At 35.5% G+C, this 17,766-nt stretch overlaps 1 protein-coding gene across 8 annotated transcripts in view; it reads left to right on the top strand.

The window, feature by feature from the left end:
* The window catches only part of Sntg1 (syntrophin gamma 1), an 825,003-nt gene that overhangs the window by 523,354 nt on the left and 283,883 nt on the right, over positions 1 to 17,766 (top strand). The gene's annotated exons all lie outside the window — the stretch shown is intronic.

Raw genomic sequence — 17,766 nt, forward strand, 5'->3', positions numbered from 1 at the left:
TCCTCCCTGAATTTTGGGATCTGCTCCTACAGGAAGGAGTCTTTTAAGTATGATTATGTGTAAATATTAGCACTGGAGGATCAAACAAAATAAAATACTATATGCCTTTTGCTTATCTAAACTCTAATTGTTCAGTTTGTGGATATATTGCTCTTCTGTTAAATTATTCTGATATACTTACATGTTTCAGACCTCACAGATGGAACCTCAAGTGTCTGCAAAGCTTTAGTTTCACAGGTTCTTGATGATGAGCACTTGGTGAAATTGACCAAAGTTTGTTCATATTTACCACTTGACTTTTTCCTCTCAAAAGCTCATTTGACAACCCTCTTGCCACTCTGTGCTGAAAATGATGCAAGGCATATGTATTCGAAGTCTCAAATGTCTGATAAATATGTTCAAATTTTAGAAGAGATTTTTGAATAAACGGAGAACAACATGGCACAGAGCTTCTGTTCTGTAGATTCCAGTGTTTTAAATATAGCCATGTAAGCAAAGATCCTTTTAACTTCAAACTCATTATGTAGGGAGTAAAAACAAAGTGCATTCTCTTTTAAAACCACATGCTGTTAGATGGAATCGTGTCTGCAATTTGCTCTTCAGAGGCAGGCAGCTTAGACAAACTGTGATAAAGCTTTGATTAAACAGATTAGTGTGGCAGGAAAGATTAGAACACAGTAATAGTGCCACTTCAGACAGTGCTCATTCCCATTCATAGGAACAAAATTTAAGATTGTATTGCAAATGACCTATAGTCCTTCATAATAAAGTTATTTTTGGAGAAGCTTAATCCTCCCAGATTTGAAATCTAGGTACTAATATTCCTATTTAATTCTAATCTTTTACTTTACAAGAGCAATTAGGTGTTTTTGTCTTCACTGCCTAATACCTAAGTAAATGGATTTAACACCTCAGAGGGAATGAAGTGTTAATTAAATGTTTAAGAATGAATTTACATAGGCTGAAAGAAGCACAAAAGCTCAAAGTATGTCAAAATTTTTAAAATAGCATGCTGATATATAACATTCCTCATGAAGTTCCAAATACAGAAACAAATTGGGCTGGCATAACAACCATGCTTGTTCTTAAAACTTTTCTTTTATTCACTTACTCTGTTATTCACATTGTTAGAAATTCTGCATTCAGTCTGCAATCAGATTCACTCTTGGGAAAGCTTCAGTAGTATATCTGCCTCTTCCAACCTTTGATCTGCACAGAAGGGCATCCCATTGTGTCCCTTAAGACTACTTAGCAGATTTGTTGATGGAATTATTCAGCCAAATCTCTAAAATTAGATCAGTGAAGCATGTGCATCTCTATGTTTTTCATGACACCAATCTGGGCTGAAATATGTCAGTTCTGGGCTTCGCATACAACACCATTGATGAGGACACGAATTTTCCTCTGTGGTACTTTGTATGGTATGGTGTAGGGCTTTACCTCCTAGAAGCAGTTGTGTATAAGTGGTGGCTCCACTGCTTACTATCATTATAATTGCAGCTAAATGAATTTACTTTTACTGTACCTCTATCACTAATCTGTAAAAGTAATCTGCTAATATTGGTGAAGAGAATTGAATAAGTGTAACATATTTGAATCTCCTAGCACATATCAGACCATTAAGAATAGATTTTTACTATATTTTATGCCATCAAAGACAGTGACTTCACATGCTGGTCCTTAACTCCACTTTAACCTTTAGTGGGCACTGCAGTGTCTGTGTTGGACAGTGTATCCTTAGACCCATGCTGGAAGGACACCACATGAAGACAGAGCTTATGATGTAGACACAGCATCCCAAGCCCCTTCTGTTGAAATTGAAGTGGGAGCCCATGATAAGACAGACACAGACCCTGAAAAGCAAGAGTTCTTGGGGCATCCTCTCAGGACATCTTTTTATTTCTATGTGGCAGGTTTTATAGCCTATATGATTTGCCTCCAAGATGCCAAAGTCCCTAGGCTTTTTGCAAGAGGAGCTGGGTCTCTCACCTCTACCAACATGAAAATTGATGATCTTTTCCTTCCCAGAAAATCCTAGAATTTTAGACACCTTAAACTGATTGTCACCTTTATATCTAGCTCCCACAGTTTTCTTTTACTTAACAAGAAAACTGATCACATATCAGAAATTGTCTGACTGGCATTATGTGAAATCTACTAAAACAGAGTGTTTTGTGTAATAATATTATAAAAATAACTTTATATGGTGCTAACCTTACAGATGAGTGGGCATTCTTTCATAGAATTTAATAACTAAAAAAATAAAAAATTAGAGAAATTTTTTGTAAGGGCAATAAGAGAACAATATTGATTTACAATGATTTTCAGAATATAACAATTCTTATTTCCCATTATAATAGGAAATACTATTCCTCATGAAAGGAAAGCATTTCTTGAATCAAAAAACATCCTGTTCTAGCAAGAGAATCTATGAATTTAACATAGTAGAATCACTATTAGGCAAAGGAAGATTATTGGATGGGTAGATGATTGCAGAAGTTTCCATCTACAGAAACATTTCTGGCTTCAATTTAAGATTTATGGGTCCCAAAAAAGAGACTCATCTATTTCTTGTTCATCAAAACATTATTAGAAAATATGAAATAACTTGAAATGCAAAGAATTAACATGCTAATTGTAAATTTGTGTTTTTAGATGAAATTCTGAAAAAAAACTTCATAATTCTTTCAAGAACAGAATGAGTAGTTTAAATTCTATAATTGAAAGTGGCACATTCCTACCATGAAATAAGAACAAACGGCGATAAAAGTAATGTAAAATGCTGATTTGTAATGTAAAATACTGTCATGATGTATGTTTTACTTAATTTAAAATTTCCTACTTGAATAAAAAGAACTTTTCTTAAGTTTGGGTCAATCAAAAACAGCATTACAATATATACCAGTCATCTGCCAATAAGGCATTCATTTGTATATGGAACAGTTTAGAGGTTTTTACGCATTACTACAGATGATATTTGCCATGCGATTTGAGCATGCAAATCAATGTAGACTCTGGCATTGGAATGTCATTGAGTTCCACATCATGTATTACCAAATGCTAACAATGTAATTGTTCACAATTTAGAAAATGATTTTCAGTTCTATTTCATTAATACCTTCTCGAGAATGAATGCTTCAGAATCACTGTGGACACTTCTTCTTTGAATTAACTCTCACTATGAAAAGAAGTCTTATGAAATCACTTAACTTTTAATATTTCCCAGTGGATTGGGAAATATTAAGTACAAAGACAAAAAGGTCAGCAATATTGTCCATGTCATTTCTGATTGTGAGAAGAAATGCCCAGCACTTTTCTTATTCATCTAGTTAGCCTTACATCAATGCCCTCAGGAGTTCCTTTCCTCTGGAGCAACATGTCTATCCCCTAATTAGCTTATGAGTCAAGAAGACCACATGACAATTTACTGCCATGCTGACCTTCTTCTCTTCAATACTGATTCTCATAAAATCCTATGTGTAGTCCTCCTTTTCTGAGCCAGGGTGCCCAGTCAGTTTCCATGCAGAAGACTACAGGACACATAGCATAAGGCACATCTATACTACACCGTACTGAGAGGATAAAGACTGGTAGGGTAGACATGTCCAGTTGATTATTACCCTTCTCAACTCCAGCAAAAGCTCTTAGTCACTCTCCTGCTCTAGAACTGAGAGTGAGGAGCAGAGCTGTGTTTTACACATTACATAATTTCCACAGTTGACATTTTATTTTAAAAATTATCAACTGATCAAATTGAAAAGCAAGGAGAAGAAAGCCTATGAGCCAAGTTGAAGACTAAGTTAAAATTGCTGCCACACATACTTTCCTGCTTTGTTGTATTGATATAAGGCCTAAATCTCCCAGACCCTTACTTTACTTATCTGAAAAATTCAGAGTATAAAATAGATCATGCACAATGTCTGTTCTAGCTAAAATGCTCATTTTGTTTACTTAAAAGAAAACATACAAATTTGGTAAAACCCTTAAAAGTGTATAACACAATTAGTGAACTCTCATAGACCTAATGACGCCTGATCTTAACAAGAACGTGTCAATGTGGCTTCATCAGTTGTAACAACTTTGGCACAGCAAAATAAAACTTTAAGAAAGAAGACTGTATATCAAAACGATGGTACTTCCAATAAAAGGTATACGTGAAAATAATGAAATAGAGAAATCAAAAAAGAACTGTCATAGTTACTTGTATTAGTATTTTTTTCTCTTTTAAGCACCCATAAACTCTGTGAATTCATGTTTGAGTCCCTGGACAGAGCTCCTTAGGAAAAACAAAAGCAAACCTGAAGAACAAATGATTAGGGAAAACACATTTAAATCATCAGGATGTAATAAGATTCCTTGCTACCTGTGAGGAAACACCTTTCAGAACACTGTCATTACCACTGTGGAGGACAATGAAAGAACTGGTTCCCAACAGATGAAGTCACAATGTCCAGAGGAGGCAGTGATGCTAGCCAGAGTCAACCATAGGTAAGAGAATTTCAACATGGACACCAGGCAAGAAGGTGTAGTCAACATTCAGCATCACTAGTTACCAGGAATATGAATGTATGAATGTATGTAGACACACTGGAGTGTAGGTACTTTTTATGAAGGTTGATATCATGTAGTCTTAGGGAGAGTAAAATATAAATCAGGTCAGGATGAGGCATTTATCTTTCACTCTCAAGACTGGTTTTCACTAATGAAAAGAAAATTGTTTAAATCCTCCAGATTTTGAAGATTTTACCACGGACCCCGTGTATTGCAGAATCTTCTAGAATTCACATCTAACCTTGGGCTCTACTAAAGCCTTGCTAAGAGGTTTTCATAGTTGTATGTTCCGAATCATTCTGAGACATCTCAGGATGGTGTAGGGTACGAGTGAGCATCATCTGGGCAAAAGACATGATGTTCTAGAGTGGAAATATTGGGGATGGAAAAAAAAATCCTCTAGATACATTTGAGATTCTTGTATCTGTATTCACCCATATGGGGAATGGGATGCAGAAAGATATCTGCTATACACCCTATTTCCTTATTTTTAATGATTTTATTAGCATATAATAGTTGTACTATGTCCTTATTTTTAAGGATGCCTGGGATTCCAAAACACCTGCTGGGGAAGTGTGCTATAGAAATGGTCAGAACTCTCCTCAGTAGTACCAGTGATGTCTATGCAGTGAAATACATGCAAATAACCTCTGAGTAAAAGATATCATAATGACATAGCAACAAGTATACAGGGCCTTTTCAGGATCAGCTATCAAAAGATAATTTTAAGACTGTCTCAAGTTGTAAATGTTCAGTTTTACGCAACTCAATGCAGAGACCTAGGATTAAATGGGATGTTTTTACATCTCTTCCCTCCTAAAACTCATTAATATGATAATAAATTACTTTAAAAATCAAAATGGTAAAGGTAAGAGAGGAAAAAAGAGGACAACACAGTAGATAGGATTTTGATGAGGTTATTTTGAAGCTAGGAAATTAATAGGTGAGTCTTTGGCCATACCACCCTGATAGATCTGGTCTTTTCTGATCTTGGAAGCTAAACAGGGCTGGGCCTGGTCAGTACTTGGAATAGAAAGTTAATAGGTGAATGCAAATTGCCTTAAAGCCCTGAGAAAGCTATAGGCAAATCCAGCATCCAGCAGTCATTTACAGGACAGATGTCAGCCAGGATTTGAGGTAGCAGACTCTTTAGAAGGAAGAATTGGCAAGGGATAGTGGAGGACAGGTTATTGATTAGAATTCATCAAGAATCTTTAAGGCTCAGCAGAGGGCATGAGTGATATGTACTTTCTGGACATTCTGCCCTGTTTCAGATCTCCTTTGAACGCTGAACACTGGCAGCCAAGTTTTTTTTATTTCATTTTATTTTACAGCTAAGAGAAGAAGTTAGAAGATTCTTCTTGAGTGAAATAGATCTAAGAGAAGCAGTCCACAAATAATACATTTGGGATTTCCCAGTGCAAGCTGGTTCTCACTAATACCACCACTATGGAGCTCAGGAGTGGATAAACTTCTGCATCCTGTCCAAAATCTGTCAATCCACTTTTTGATACCTCATTCTTAAGTACTGACTGATATCAAAGGATCATCCACATTTGAAGAAAATCATCTACATCAAAGGAAGAGGCTGAAACACACAGAAAAGTAAACTGGATGAAACAGACAAAACAAGGTTCAGAAAAAAGGACTTAATGATATATTTTCTGATAGATGGAAGAAATTATTTGATGTATCAAAGGAGCATGCAGAGAAAAAAGAGCTCTGGGATATTAAAACTTTTATAGCAATATGGACAAAATAGTGAATCTAGAAAATTACAAAACAAGTTGAGAATTTTCTCAAAATGGAATAAAATAGCAAAAAAACAGGCAACATGAAAGAAAAAGAATATTAGCAATATACCATTCAGCATTTCTTGTAGTAGACCAATAAATTAAGAATAAAATATGTGAAATAAAAGGAATAGCCATTGTTGAAGAAATGATACAGACAGGTGTTTAGATTTGATGTATATGCTTTTAAATATAAATGAACTGCCAGGTAAAAGAAAATGGACAAAAATCATGTCCAGATGTAAATGCTTCCTATGAAGTGACATCACATTTTTATCTTACATTGTGTTTCCTTAATAATGAAAACATTGAACATCTCTTCATGTTTTTATTAGGTATTACTATTTTTATTAAGTATCTCCTTTATTAATTGATTTTTTAATTGCTTTTAAGAGTTTGTGTATTCTGGCTACAAGACAGACATGTGATTTGCAAATATATTTTCCCAGTTGTGGCTTGCCTCTTCAATTTCTTTTTTTTCTTATTATTCATTTATTCACATGTGCATACATTGTTTGGGTCATTTCTCCCCCTGCTGCCACCCCTTCCCCTCTCCCCCCTCACTTCTAGGCAGAATCTGCTTTACGCTTTTCTCCAGTTCCATTGAAAAGTAGAAATAAGCAATAATAAGAAAGACATAGCATTTTTGCTAGCTGAGATAAGGACAGCTATACAGAGAGATTCCTAGCATTGCTTTCATGTACATATGTGGTTGATTCATCTCTAACTGATCTTTACACTGGTTCCTGATCCCCTTCTCGTATTCACCTCTGTCTCTTTAAGGTTTCTGTATTAATTCCTATGGAGTGGGGACATCAAATGCTTTCATGTTTTGGGTTATCTATTTAACCCCGTACCTCCCATATATGTTCTCCCCTTGTCATGTAACCCAAGTCCTACAACATTGCTGTATTTGCCCTACATCTAAAGACCGAATGTGAGGGAGAACATACGATTTTTGGTCTTCTGAGCCTGGATAACCTCACTCAGGATGATGTTCTCCAGTTCCATCCATTTACTTATGAATGATAAGATTTCATTTTTCTTCATGGCTGAGTAAAATTCCACTGTGTATAAATACCATATTTTCTTGATCCATTTGTCAGTAGTGGAGCATCTTGGTTGTTTCCATAACTTGGGTATTGTGAATAGTGCTGCAATAAACATGGGTGTGCAGGTGCCTCTGGAGTAACAGTGTCACATTCCTTTGAGTGTATCCTCAGGAGTGGATTGCTGGATCATATGGCAGATCTATGTTTAGATTTTTAAGACACCTCCAAATTTTTTCCACAGTGGTTCCACCAGCTTGCATTCCCACAAGCAGTATAAGAGGGTTCCTTTTTCCCCACATTCTCGCCAACAATTGTTAGTGGTGTTTTTGATGATGGCTATTCTAACAGGGGTGAGGTGGACTCTTAGTGTGGTTTTGATTTACATTTCCTTTATGGCTAGACATGGTGAGCATTTTTTCATGAGTTTTTTTGGCCATTTGAATTTCTTCTTTTGAGAAAGTTCTGTTTAGTTCAGTTGCCCATTTCTTAATTGGTTCGTTGATGCTAGGAGAGTTTAGTTTCTTAAGTTCCCTGTATATTCTGGTTATCGGTCCTTTGTCTGATATATAGCTGGCAAATATTGTCTCCCACTCTATGGGTGGTCTCTTTAGTTTAGAGACCATTTCTTTTGTTGTGCAGAAGCTTCTTAATTTTATGAAGTCCCATTTGTCCATTCTTTCTCTTAACTGCTGAGCTATTGGTGTTCTATTGAGGAAGTCCTTCCCTACACCTATTAGTTCCAGAGTGTTTCCTGCTCCTTCCTCCTTTAATTTCAGAGTTTCAGGTCTGATATTAAGGTCCTTGATCCATTTTGAGTTGATACTAGTACAGGGTGATAGAAATGTATCTAGTTTCAGTTTCTTGCAGGTAGCTAACTACTTTTCCAAGCAACATTTGTTGAAGAGGCTGTATTTTCGCCATCATACATTTTTAGCACCTTGGTCAAAAATGAGGTGGGTATAGTTGTGTGGATTTATATCCAGGTCCTCTATTCTGTTCCACTGGTCTTCATGTCTGTTTTTGTATCAGTACCATGCTGTTTTTATGGCTATTGCTTTGTAGTATAGTTTGAAGTCAGGTATTGTGATACCTCCAGCATTACTCTTTTTCCTGAGTATCGCCATGGCTATTCACAGTCTCTTGTGTTTCCAAATGAACATTAGGGTAGATTTTTCAATCTCTGTGATGAATGTCATTGGGATTTTGATGGAAATTGCATTAAACATGTAGATTGCTTTTAGTAGTATAGCCATTTTTACTATGTTGATTCTACCAATCCATGAGCATGGGAGATCTTTTCACCTTCTTTAGTCTTCCTTGATCTCTTTTTGGAAGTCATTCACATCTTTTGTTAAGTTTACTCCTAGGTATTTGATTTTTTTTGAGGCTATTATAAATGCAATTGTTTCCATTTATTCCTTATGAGTTTGTTCATTGTTGGTGTGTAGAAAAGCTAATGATTTTTATGAGTTGATTTTGTATCCTGCCACCTTGTTATAGCTGTTTATGGTGTCTAAGAGTTTTTGGGTGGGGTTTTTTGGATCTTTAAGGTATAGGATCGTATCGTTTCTAAATAGGGATATTTTGACAGTTTTTTTACTTATTTGTATTCCTTTTATTTCTTCTTCTTGCTTATTTGCTCTGGCTAGGAATTCCAGTACCATGTTGAATAGGAGTGGGGATAGTGGGTACCCTTTTCTTGTTCCTGATTTTAGGTGAAATGGTTTCAGTTTTTCACCATTAATTATGATGTTGGCTATAAGTTTGTCATATATAGCCTTTACAATGTTGAGGTACATTCCTTCTATTCCTCATTTTCTTAGAGCTTTTATCATGAAGTGGTGTTGGATCTTGTCGAAGGCTTTTTCTGCATCTATTGAGATGATCAAGTGGTTTTTGTCTTTGCTTCTTTTCATGCACTGTATTTCTTTTATAGATTTGCATATGTTGAACCACCCCTGCATCCCTGGGATGAAGCTGACTTGGTCATGGTGTATGATCTTTTTGATGTGTTGTTGGATTCAGTTTGCCATTATTTTATTGAGGATTTTTGCATCAATACTCATTAAGGAAATTGACCTGTAATTTTCCTTTTTGGAGGTATCTTTGTTGTTTTTGGCATGAGAGTAATGTTGGCTTCATAAAACATGTTAGGCAGTGTTCCTTCCCTTTCTATTTCATGGAACAGTTTAAGGAGGGTTGGTATTAGTTCTTCTTTACAGGTCTGATAGAATTCAACAGAGAATCCATCATGTCCTGGACTTTTCTTTTTTGGGGAGCCTGTTTATTGCTGCTTCCATTTCATTTTGTGTTATAGATCTATTTAGGTGATTAATATCCTCTTGTTTCAGTTTTGGATGGTCATAAGTATCTTGAAATCTGTCCATTCTTCAAAGTTTTCAAATTTATTAGAATATAGGCTCTTTGATGATTTCCTGAATTTCCGTGGTGTTTGTTATTATCTCCCCTTTTGCATTCTGATTTTACTGATTTGAGTTTTTTCTTTACTCATTTTAGTCAGGTTTGCCAGGGGTCTGTCAATCTTCTTTATTTTTTTCAAAGAACCAGCTTTTTGTTTCATCAATTCTTTATATTGTTTTTTGTTTTTCTATTTCACTGATTTCAGCCCTTATTTTAATTATTTCTCTCCATCTCTTTGTTTTGGGGTTTGCATGTTCTTGTTTTTGTAGGAGTTTGAGCTGTGGTATTAGATCATTTATTTGAGATCTTTTTGATCTTTTAATATATGCACTCATGCCTTTGCCATGTCCTACAGGTTCTGGTAGGTCATGTTTTCATTTTCATTAACTTCCAGAAATTGTTCATTTCCTCTTTTATTTCATCAATGACCCATTGATCACTGAGCAATGTGTTATTCAGCTTACAATTGTTTGCATGTTTTTTACTGCTGTTTTGTTGTTGATTTCTAGTTTTAGTGCCTTGTGCTCAGATAAAATGCATGGGATTATTTCTATTTTCTTATATTTGCTGAGGCTTGCTTCATGCCCTAAGATGTGATCAATTTTGGAGAAAGTTCCATGAGCTGCTGAGAAGAATGTATATTGTGTAGCAGTTAGGTGAAATATTCTGTAGATGTCAGCAAGGTCCATTTGGTCTACAGTGTGATTTAGTTCTAGAATTTCTTTGTTGATTTTTTGTTTGGATGACCTATCTATTGGTTGATAGAGGGGTATTAAGGTCTCCCACTATTACTGTATTGGAGTTTATATATGTTTTTAGGTCCTTCAGAGTATGTTTGATGAAATTTGGTTCACTGACATTGGGTGCATATAGATTGATAATTGTTATTTCCTTTTGGTGTATTTCCCCTTTTGTTAGTATAGAATGTCCTTTATCTCATTTGATCAATGTAAGTTTGAATTCTAATGTATTGGTACCCCTTCCTGTTTATGGGGGCCATTGGCTTGGTAGATCTTCTTCCAGCCTTTCACTCTCAGCCAGTGCTTATATCTGTTGATGCGGAGGTCTCCTGTAGGCAGCAGATTGTTGGATCTTCCTTTTTAATCCAGTTTGCTAATCAGTGTCTTTTGATGGGTAATTAAGTCCATTAATATTTAGTGTTAGTTTTGATAGATATGCAGTGATCCCTGTCATTTAGTTGTCTTTGTTGTTTAAGGGTTTGATTATGTGTAGCTGAATCAATGTTACTCTCTACTTTCTTGCCTTTTCTTCTCCTGTGGTTTGGTATTGCCTGCCCTTCCATGGTTTTGTTTGCTTTCACTTTCTGCGTGCAGATTTCATTGGAGAATCTTTTGTAGTGGTGTCTTGGTGGTCATATATTGTTTTAGTTTCTGCTTATCCTGGAAGACTTTTATTGTTCCATCTATTTTGAATGATAGTTTTTCTGGGTAAAATATCCTAGGATTGAAGCTATTTTCATTCAGTGCTTGGACGATCTCACATTACGCTCTTCTTGATATTAATGTTTCTGTTGAGAAGTCTGCTGTGATTTTGATGGGTTTACCTTTGCATGTTATTTGTTTTTTCTCTCTTACACCCTTCAATATTCTTTCTCTATTCTCTGTGCTTGTTGTTTTAATATGCTATGGGGTAGTTCTATTTTGGTTGAGTCTGTTTGGTGTCCTGGATTTTTCCTGTACCTAGATGGGCATAGTGTTCTCTAGATTTGGGAAATTTTCTGTAGTTATTTTGTTGAATATATTACACCTTCCTTTTGCTTGCACCTCTTCTCCATCTTCAATTCCCATGATTCTCAGGTTTGTTCTTTTAATGGAGTCAATGAGTTCTTGCATATTCCTTTCATAGATCTTGAGTTGTTAGACTAATAGTTCTTCAGTTTTTTTCCTTTAATTACTATTTCATCTCCAGGTTCTGAGATTCTGTCTTGTTTGTTCTATTCTGCTGGAATGGCCTCCCATTTTGTTTTATATTTCTTTTTCATTATTTTTTTTTGAAGTTTTACATGTCATGGGTCACACTTCTTCTTTAATGTTGTAAATTTTCATCCTTAATTCATTTATCTCTTTATTTATGGTATTTTCTGTTTCATTTTGCTTTTTATTTAGGGTTCCTATGATTTCATTTTTTGTTTTTGTGTTTTCTCATATTCTTTATTTTTGTCCTTTTGGAATTTCTTGAGTGCCTCTTGTATGTTTTAGTTGACCATGTCTAGTAACATCTCCATGAAATTTTCAGTAATTACTTGCAGGATTTCTTCTTTCAGAATGTCCTTGTGGGCTTCCTTAGGTTCTTTGGCATAGTTTTTCTTTGTTTTATTGGAGTCTGGATCTGGGTATCTGTTTTCTTCATTTCCCTCTGAACCCTGTACTAATTTATTTTTTGGGGGAGAATGGTTTCCATACCTTTTTTGTCTTCCCATATTTCCACTTGGTACCATTTTTGTTCCTGGAATATGTGTAATTTAGTGTTAGCTGAGTTACATTAGTGAAACTAATAAAACCAAGGAAGAAGGACAATATAGAGAAATAAAGAGAACTAGAAGGAAAAAAAGAAATAAAAAAGAGAGTACAAAGGAAAATAGCGATAGAGATGGTGGACTAGCAAAGAGCAAACCAGAGAGCTAAACCTTTAAAGGAAGGCAAAAAAAAATTTAAAAATTAAAAATTTAAATTTTAAAAATAAATTTAAAAAATTAAAAGAATAAAAACATTTTAAAAATGACCCTTCAAGAACAGTGGAATTTCAGTCTTAGTTGTTCTGCTATTACTGCTTTAGAATGTAGACCTGTGTGTGTCTCCTCAGCAGATTGGAGCCTTCCTGTGGTGGGTGGCAGGTGGGTGGGATCCCACAGACCTGTGGGCGGAGACCTGTCATTGAGGCAATCTAGCAGGCCTTTGGAGTGTGGGCGGGGCATGCTTGTGGGGGATGGCCTGGCAGAGTGGAGATTGTGCATGTCTGTGGATGCTATTCTGGCAGGCCTTAGGGGTGCGGTCCAGGCAGAGATCCTCCATGCCCATGGATTGCTGGCCTGGCAGGCCTGAGGGGCGTGGCCCAGCAGAGATTGTGTGGGCCTGTGCAGGCCTGTGGGGTACAGTCCTGGCACAGATCATGAATACCTGTGGATCTCTGGCTTGGCAGGCCTTAGAGGTACAGGCCTGGCAGAGTGGAGATGGTGCGTGCCTGTGCAGGCCTGAGGGGTGCAGCCCAGCTGAGATCATGTGTGCCTGAGGGGTGGGAGTTTGGGGGAGATCCATGGGCCTGTGGAGCCCAGCCCTGGCAGGGCTGAGGAGTGGGGCTGGATGGCTTGTGGAGCAGTGGCTCCACAGGCCTATGGGACAGGGCTTGGCACGCAGCACTGACTGTTCTTTTAGTAAATCATGGTGTGGTGAAGCCTTCCACAAGCTAGGGGTTCAGAGTGCTGATATTTCAGCTCTCCATGGTGCTTTTCCTCAGCCAAGGGTATCTCCAGCATCTCAGCATAATCCCTGGTTCACGGAGCTCAAGTGGTTCTGTGGCTGTGTCCCAGTCACCATCTAGGATCCTCTCTTCAATTTCTTAATGTTGTCATTTGAAGTGCCAGAGTTTTCATTGTTATGAAGGCCACCTTATTGATATTTTAATTTTTTTCATTTGTACTTGTAGTATATTCTTTAAAATAAAATCTTTCCTTCATATAAGCAATGAAGATTTACTGCAATGGTTTATCTATATTTTCATAGTTTCAACACTTCTATTTTTATCTATGATCAATTTTGAGTTAATTTTTAAATGGTGTGACATACAGTAGGGTGGATAGTCAATTGCCACAACACCATTGGTTGAAGTACTATTTTCCATCAAATTGCCTTGAGGTTTTGCTGAAAATGAATTGCCCTAAATAAAAGGTTTACTTGTAGATTCTTAATTCTGCTCTGTTAAGCTATTTGTATACACTTTTGCCAGTGTTGCATTATTGGTTATTGTAATATTTCACTCATTTGTGTAAATTCATATGAACATTACACAAGTTTGTTTTTATGCACATACCTATTTGTACATCTGTATTGAGTTAAACCTGATTTATACTGCTCAACTCATCATCACATGGACCACTACAGCCTTACTGATCTATAATTTGCCACTCTAACAGATGGCAATAACCTCTGCAACTGCTGTCATTCACTTATTTAATTGTTCAAATCCAGAGCATATATGTGCCCCAATACTGGAACTGCTTAACCATTCCTCAGTGGGAAACAATTATCAAGATAAATCAAGAATTTTATCAATAGAGTAGAAAATTTATATGCAGATTCTTTGGCCTTTTTCTTTCAGACATCACTCATTCCCAGTGCTGTTGCTACCCTTCCCTGAAGCAAGGTTGCTTCTCAGATTTGTAATGCACTTAGTCTATGGTCACATTCTGTATTTCATAATGCTATCTCTCAACCTTATAAATATTTTTATTTTTAAGAGATTTATATGCATTAAGACTCACTCTGGCTTTAAATTCAGTGAGTTTGGACAACTGGTCCATCACTACAATATCAAAGAGTTTCTCTCTGTGCTTTATCTATCCTTCCCCATGGTCTTCTGGAAACCATGGACCATTTCACTGTCAATAGCATTTCCTTTTACTAAAATGCCATATAGTTGGAATTATGGAGAAATTAGGCTTTTCAGCATTCTTGCCTCCTGTATGTGGTGATTGTGTGTGAAGTTGCTGCAAATATTTGCATACAGGTTTTTAAGGGGTTATACATTTTGAAATCATTTGGATATATCCTGTGAGGACAATTTGCTCAAGTGTACAGTGAGGTTCTTTTTAACTTTGTAAGAAACTGTCAAATTGTTGCAAAGTGGCTGTACCATTCTGTATGTCCTTAAGCAATGAGGGAGATGCTTGCAGCCTGGTCCTTGCCAGCATTTGATAGTGTCAGTTTTTTAAATTTATACCATGTTAATAGGCATATAGTGATATGTCATTGCTTTTCAATTTATAAATCCTTTATGACAAATGATGTTGAGCATCTTTAATGTATTTGTTTTACCAATTTACATTTTATTTTATTTGATGAAGTGTTTTCTCAAACATTTTACCCGATTTTGATTGGATTGCTTATTTTCTTATTATTGAGTATATATTGCATATTACTCCTTTATCAGAAATATGTTTTAAAATATTTTATCTTTGTCTGTGATTTTGTCTTTCCAAAGAACATTTTGTAGACCAGAATTTGAATAAATCTTCCCTCATCAAATTTTTTCTTCTTGTAATTATGGATTTTTTTTTATTTTTTATATTTTGGCAGTTGATACTTTTATTATGGAAGTGAGTACTGTGCTTTAAATGTAGTTCTCTGATTCATTTTCATTTTAAGTTAATTTTTGTAAAGGTGAAAGGCTTACTTTTTTTTTTTTTGCACATGTCTTCCATGGTTTCAGGACATTTGTCAAAAAGTCTTTACTTTCCATTGACCTGCCCTGGCTCCCCTGGTAAGCAGCTGACCATGTTTATGTGAGTCTCTTTCTGGTCTTTTGCCAGTACTGTGCTGCCTTGATTATTCCAGCTTTATTGTAAGTCTTGAAGCCAGGAAATTGGAGCCCTCTGAGTTGTTTCTCCTCTCTCAGCATTCTCTTGGCTATTCTAAGTCTTTGCCTTTTCTTATAAACTCTAGAATCACTTTTAAACATCGCAAAATAAACTTTTGGAGATTTCATTAAATTGATTGGTGGGAGAAAATTGACATTAAAAATTAGTCTTCTGATGGAGGAGCATGAGAATCTATTAATTTAGATTGTCTCTGCTCTGTCACCAGAGGCTTGTAGTTTTCCACATATAACCCAGTAGATATTTTGTTAGATTTAGATCTACATATTAGAAGAACTTAATACTGTCCTTCAGTATTATTGTGAAAGGTATTGTTATTCTCACTTCAAATTCCAATTATTTGTTTTAGTAAGTAAGGCAAAAAATAACTTTTGTGTGTTAAATGTCTGTCTTGCAAGAATTTTGGTTTATTTTGTTTTGCTTTAATAAATTTTTGTGAATTTGTACACAATTATCATGTAATATGTTAATGAAGATAGTTTTGTTTCTTTCTCTCCAATCTGTATAACTTGTATGTGCTTATTTTGTTGTCAATGTAGTAGAAAAGACTTTCAACACAATTTGAATGGCCTTGTCCTCATCCTCTAAATACTGGGGCATTGTCCAGCATGTCACCATTAAGTACCATGATAGATAAGTGTTTTTGTACCTGTCCTTTATCCAGTTGGGAGGTCCCCTTTACTACCACTATGGAGAGAACTTTTTACATGTATGTGTGTTGGATTCTTTAAAATGCCTTTTCTTCACAAATTGTTATTACCATATGATTTTTCTTCTTTTGCTTGCTAATGTAGTGGATTACACATATTGAATTGCAAGTGTTGAGCCATCTTCGCTTAACTGCAAGAGAGCCCATTTGGTGTAATGTTCAACACTGTTTGCAAAATACTTGTTAGTATTTTGTTGAGGATCATTGTGGCTATGTTCATGGAATATTTTTCTTAATTATTTTCTGTAATACTGTCTCAAATGTTTTTGGATATGTAGTTAATGAGCCATAGAATGAGTTTTAAAGTATTACCTCTGCTTCTGTTTTCTAGGAAAAATTGTGTAGGATTCATGGATTTTCCTCATTTAATACATGATAGAACTCCCCAGGGAAACTTTCACAGTTTAGTGCTTTTTAAATTCAATCTTGTTATTTATTGGTTCATTTTTTTAATAGACAGGCCATTTCAGAACTTCTGTTTCTCCAGTGTCATGTTGCAATTGACCTGCATTGTGTGTTATCAAATTACAGGCAGAGTTGTTCAGAGTATCTCTTTGTGGACCTCATTGTGTCCATGGGATTCCTAGTAATAGCCCTCTTTTCATTTCTGACATTGGCAATTTGAATCTTCTCCCTTTATTTCTTGTTTAGTCTCCTAGAAGTCAATCAATTTCATTAATGTTTTTGAAGAACAAGCATTTAGTTTCATTGATTTTTCCTCTTGTTTTTCATTTCATTGGTTTCATCTATATTTTTTAATTGTTTTATTCTTAGTTTAGGTTTAGATTGCTCTACTTTTTCTGACTTCCTATTGTAGAAGTGTATAACATTGATTTTAATCTTTGTTGTTAATTTATGTATTTAGTGGTACTAATTTCTATCTGAACAGTTTGCATTCCACAAATTTGATAAATTATACACTGATTTCTAGTTTTACAAAGTATTTTAAAATTTGTCTTCTTACTTTTTTTTTTTGACTTACATGTGTGTAGAAGGGTCTTGCTTAATCTTCAAATATTTGGGGATTTTTCCAGCAAGTTTCAATTACTGAGTTTGGTTTAAAATCCTTATTGTCTAGAAACATGCTGCACATGATTACTGTGCTCTTAAGTTGTTCAACTTTGCTTTCTAGCCTAGAATGTGATCTTTGTCCTGTGAATTTTCCATATGAGCTTGGGAAGGGCATGTATTTCCACATGGAGTCTTCTGGAAAAGTCTAATATATTGACTTGGATTATGGTCATGTTCAGTGATATCCTTTCTGAACCTCCTTGAACTATTTATTTTTAAAAGACTGCTGTTGAAACTATAGTTATAATAAAGGATACTTCTGTTTCTCTTTTCAGTTCTGTCAGTACTTGTACACATTTTAAAATATTTTGTTGTTAAGCTGTTTAGAGTTGCTATATTTTAAGAGATTCTACCACTTATTGTTATTTAATCCCTCCCTTAATCATCATTTTATATGCTTTTTTTTTTTATTCGACAGTATTGGAGATTGAAGTCAGGGCTGTGTGCTTGCTAGGAAAGCAGCCTACCACTTGAACCAACTTCCATCTCTTTTTGCTATAATTTGTTTTTCAGGTAAGGTCTTGTGCTGATTGTTTGGGGCCAACCTTTGACTGTGAT

This window comes from Castor canadensis, chromosome 3, assembly GCF_047511655.1.
Source record: "Castor canadensis chromosome 3, mCasCan1.hap1v2, whole genome shotgun sequence".
Lineage (NCBI taxonomy): Eukaryota > Metazoa > Chordata > Mammalia > Rodentia > Castoridae > Castor > Castor canadensis.